A 5,076-nucleotide genomic window follows, 5' to 3' on the forward strand; every position below is an offset into this window, starting at 1 on the left:
ACACACACACACACACACACACACGAGTGACAAAGTGGTTGTTATAGACACAGGTGTTTAGTAAATTGGATAGACAGACAGAGACTTTTTTTTCTTCCAAGTCTGTCATTCAATTAAATTAAATTCTTACATGCCCATATGTTTGTTGACAGGGTTATTGGTTGCTGTAATCAGTCCTCCTGTCCATACTGGCCAGGTAGTGATGAGGTAGTGATGGAGGAGAAGCAGAGCAGAGGCAATGTGCTCTTCTTTAACATAATGGAAAAGTAATTAAACCATTCTAAGTATTATTGATGCAACTGACATTAACCTACTGACATTAAAAGGTAAGTCACTTTGGGAAAAAACGCATATTCACTTCTTTGCTGAGCGAAAGATTAATACCCCTCTCATGTCAAAATCTAATATAATATAATAATCTAATCTGCAGTGAAATTCATTGTGTCCCTATACCGTCTCAATAAAAACAAAAAAACAATAACATTGATAAAACTAGTAATATAAAATTAGGTGGTGGGTGGGGGGCTAACCATAGTTCTCTTTGAGGAGACGGACAGCCTGAGGATAGAACTTCATTCTTGAAGGGTGATCCAGGGTTTTCTACTGACTGGGTGTTAGCTAGCAGGATGCTGGGCAATGGTGTGCAGTGTGCCCTGTTCCTCAGCCTGTTTCTGACCACCTCTAGGCCTTCTCCGTGACTTGTTGCTAGCACATCCGTTGTTGTTTTTGTTGTTGTTGTTGATGTTTCTCTTTAACATCTTGCTGGGCCAGGTTAGATCGGGAGTGAAACTTTCACAGAGACGGCATGAGTCCTTTACATTTAAAAGTGTCTTTGTCGTATATAGATGACATGGTTCAGGTTGGATTAGAAGATTTAGTAAAAAAAACCAGTTTGGATTAGTACATTTTCTAAATGTTAAATGTGCTGTGTTTTTTTTTTAACATTGTGTCGTGTTCTGAATGTTAGAAGACAGCCCAAGCTAAACCAAGCATTGTGGAAAAGGGCTACAAAACCCTAATTTGAAATGAGGTCTGGTCGAGAGGCTTGCGAATGCAATTAAAGTCAGGTCATGTTTAATGGGCACGAAAATGAAAGCCTCCTGATGTGGAAGGCTGTAAAAAACTTCTCTCTGTTCCTGTTCAGCCATATTCAGGTTACTGCCTTCACTCCAGACAGCAATCCTCCCCCCTCCCCTCTCTCTCTCATTCAAAGGCTGCCGCACTCAAGTTGGCTCGTCTGGAGGCTCTGATGAGCCAGATGCATTTATTTATACGTAAGGCTCTTAAAGGCCTCATCATGTCAGAGGAAGGATGATGAGACTCTAGTCACACTGAGGTAAGAAAAACCAGCCACAAAAGAATTAGATCAGAACACCAGGAGGACATCATTGGGCGACTCACAGAAGCAGCCTGGTGCAGTTGACTAACAGAAGGAAACAGAAGGCTCCTGTTAGCATCACAAAGTTAAATGGGGGACAACAATCCCCATTACAGCCCTGCGAATACAGAGTCTGTTAAATGTTAGACGTAGGGATGTGGTTAGTGTCTTACTTAAAGATTCTTAGGATACCCAATTCAAAAGCACCACCTACAAATGTGGTAAAGCGGACTATGTGAGTCAGTGAGTTTAGCTGGTTAATTGGTGTAGCAGGACTCTCTGAGCTCTGGCATTGTGATATGGATCCTGCTAGCAGCTAGTGGTCAGAGGGCCTGGACGCCTCGTTACCCAGAGAATGGTGATTAGCTCTGGGTAATGGTGCCTGTCAGTCCAATTAGCGGCATTATGTGTGACCAGTACCCTATGCCACTAATTACAACCGGGTCGCGAGTGAATCAGAAAAAAGAAAGAGGGAAAGAGGTGTCCTATGAGAAAGTATGTGTGTGTGTGACACTGTGACATGAGAAGGAGAGAGAATGTGTGTGTGTGTGTGTGTGTGTGTGTGTGTGTGTGTGTGTGTGTGTGTGTGTGTGTGTGTGTAGACAGATGACCCTCTCTGCAACAGCATCTACCGTGTCATTTCCAATTACAGCGAGCCTCAGGTCTTTGCAACAGCATCACCCAGCTTACTAGACCTCATTTGCTCGACACCAAGCGTCAATCAGCCATTAATACACCGATTCATGGTGAGCCACGACCCACTGTCCTTAATGTAATTTTAGGAGCTGCTGAGAGGAACAGTAGGGGTATAATTACATGTATCAGAGGGATGTAACACCACAGTGCATTTCAATTGAGTCAACTTTTTTACATCATTAAATGGGTATTATTATTACAGTGGACCCAATGAACAAAATGCATTAAGGAACAATAAGGAGCAGTGCTCCGAATATAGAAATGCTGCGAATACTAAAACATGCACAAAAGGCTAAATGGAAGATGAAATTTAGCATGCAGCAGAAGGTTCAACGAACCTCTGTTTTCACTTAGAAACGTGTGCTTCATTTTGTACAGCGCTGAAAACATCACGTTACAACTTTACCACAAGAAAACTGTTCACATGACAGCTTATTCCCTGCAATTTAATATGTTTATCTGAGTAAGGAAAAGTCATTACTAACATTAAAAATCAATAGGAGCCATCCTTTACTGCTAAAAAAACAACTTTGGTTTAGTTTATTCCCATTTAAATAGATTTCACTTAATGAATTACCAGTAGTGGTAGTCAACTGCAGGAAAAAACTTTCACTTTCCTCTCTTGGTGTTACCTTTTTTAAATTTCCTCCACAGAAAATGTATACATACAGACTAACTTTTGAACATGCACTAATTTGAATGTACTACTGGTAAAATTGACTATTTAAATGGTATAAACAATTACAGTATGTGTGTTGTAGATCAGTTGCTCATCACAACCAGAGCCTACTTCATCACAACATGGCAATGTGACGTGAGGCCCTCCTTGCAACCAAACAGAGAAAAAACTGCTGAGAGGATTTTGAGTGTGTGCTGTTGTTTTTTTTACCCTTATGTACTGGTGAAGTAGAGTTGTTTACTTGCGAGTTTACTAGATTATAAAAGTGCTCCACAAAGTATCAGAAATATACAATACCTGCATGTAAGCCCTTGTTGTTAAGGCAACAATTCACATCAGCAGCAGCGAGAGGGAAGCTGAAGTGCTGTTAAGTGCAGAGGCTCTTCAGCCTAGAAGCACTGAAATGTGATTCATACTGTGCTCCTTTTCATAAACCTGTGTGTCGACGGTTTGGGAGGTGGTGTATGTGCACAGTGAGTACCTAGCCAAACACATTAGCAGATGAAATTTTCTGCTCCAATTATGGTTGTACAGGCAGGGCTATTCATCTGTGTTAATGTACTCATGAAGGACTACAGGTCAGAACAGTGTGAAACAAGAGAGAACAGCATATTCAAAGAGATGAGAAGGTAAGAGAGGGAGGAGAATAAAGGGGAGGCAGGAAAATATTGTGTTCCAGCCAGTCCTGTTTTTGTTTTATTTTTTAAGTGTTCATCTGTCATTAAAAAAAAAAAGATAATGGGAAATGTCATCTATATTAATATTTCACGCTCACTATATATGTACTCACTTCCTGTACTCAAGTAGAAGTACAGATAATTGTGTTAAAAAATACTCCGGTAAAAGTAGAAGTATTGATTTAACTTTTTTACTCAAGTAAAAGTAATAAAGTACAGGCTTGGAAATTTACTTAAAGTATAAAAGTAAAAGTAGCCTTGCGACTGACAAAGCTACCTGGACCAGACAGATGTTACTAGAGAGCACGCTGACAAACTACAGTGGACATGGAGAAAAGGCTCTTTATTCTTTATATGTCATTGGCTATATTTTAAATGGCTGTCTGCCAATAGGCCTAAAACATATAGCTCATTTATTGTGACAGAGACTGGGACACCAGGTTAATAAGATTCTGACGAGTTGCAAGATACGAATTCAAGTGTGATTTTGTGAGAAGTCTGTGTATATTCCCATCCAATTAGATTCAATTTTGTATTGATGACGCAAAAAAATGCACGTACGCACGCACAAATGAATTCTACAAGCGGCAATACCACAGGCCAAGCAATCAGCCCGTTCCCAACAGGCACATTTTGAACGGGCACTGTACAAGTTAAATAAAATCTTTCTCGTTCATAATACCAAATTCCTATACAAAATCCTTGAGCCTGTTTACTTTATAGCACTGTCTACTATTGCAGTGTGGCAGATCCGGTTGATTTATTGTAATTGATAGTTTTAACTTGTAAATGACCTGTTGATGCAGATGATCTGACAGTTAAACAAAGGCTGTATCAAACTAATCGATTGGACTGCAGAAGCTGACTTTCAGTCACAGTTTTTAGACACAGACTGAAGAAGAAGTGTCTCGATTGACAATTTAATTCTTGTATATTTGTATTGTTTACTCTTTGGCCTTCATAAATCACAATAATATTGTTGCGGCCAAGTGACAACCCTACTGTTAAAATTCAGAATTATTTAAGCAGCAAGTACTTGTTGAGTCAAACTCTTGGAAGTGTCAGTCCAAATGAAAATAAACTTTATAAATTGGGCTTTAGGGCTAAAAGTCCTTGGATAAGTCTTTCAATGCAACTTAAACCAAATTGCTCTTGGTAGTGTGTACAATCTCAACCTCGACACTTGTTGATTCCCTAGAAAAATAAAACAGTTGAATTAAGTATGTAAAAAATAAATAAAATAAGTGCTTCTTGATGTATGTAGGCAAGGACAGAAAAATCACCTTTTGTAATGCAACTGACTGAAGAGGATGAGAGGAACTAAATGTACAAAGGCAGAGGTAATTCATCAAAATGGTAATTAAGGTAATTTAGTCAGGGGCCAAACTTCTTTATCCTGTTATTCCTTCAGATAACTGAGGAAGTCATAAAGCAAGTCTTTCAAGGTTCTTTCAGACTGGAGAATACATTTATGGGCTTTGGATGGTCTGCATCTTGCTTTTACACTACTGAAGTGTCATTACTCTAACTGCTCTAGTGGAGCTTGTCACCTCCAATAGTAGAAAAGTAGTATGAGGTACAGTAGTTCTCTGTTGTGGATACAAACAAGCTGCTCCTGCTGTATGCTTCATTTCATCAACCTTTCC

At 39.4% G+C, this 5,076-nt stretch overlaps 1 long non-coding RNA gene across 1 annotated transcript in view; it reads right to left on the reverse strand.

Annotated features, from left to right (window-relative positions):
• The window catches only part of LOC116707391 (uncharacterized), a 13,284-nt gene extending 8,523 nt beyond the window's left edge, over positions 1–4,761 (reverse strand). The window contains exons 1-2 of the long non-coding RNA XR_004336502.1: positions 4,752–4,761; positions 1,793–1,799 (exon numbers count right to left, since the gene is read on the reverse strand). This is a non-coding gene — a long non-coding RNA (uncharacterized LOC116707391). The remainder of the gene's footprint in view (positions 1–1,792; positions 1,800–4,751) is intronic.
• Positions 4,762–5,076: the final 315 nt, after the last annotated feature.

This window comes from Etheostoma spectabile, chromosome 19 (genome assembly GCF_008692095.1).
Source record: "Etheostoma spectabile isolate EspeVRDwgs_2016 chromosome 19, UIUC_Espe_1.0, whole genome shotgun sequence".
Taxonomy (NCBI): domain Eukaryota; kingdom Metazoa; phylum Chordata; class Actinopteri; order Perciformes; family Percidae; genus Etheostoma; species Etheostoma spectabile.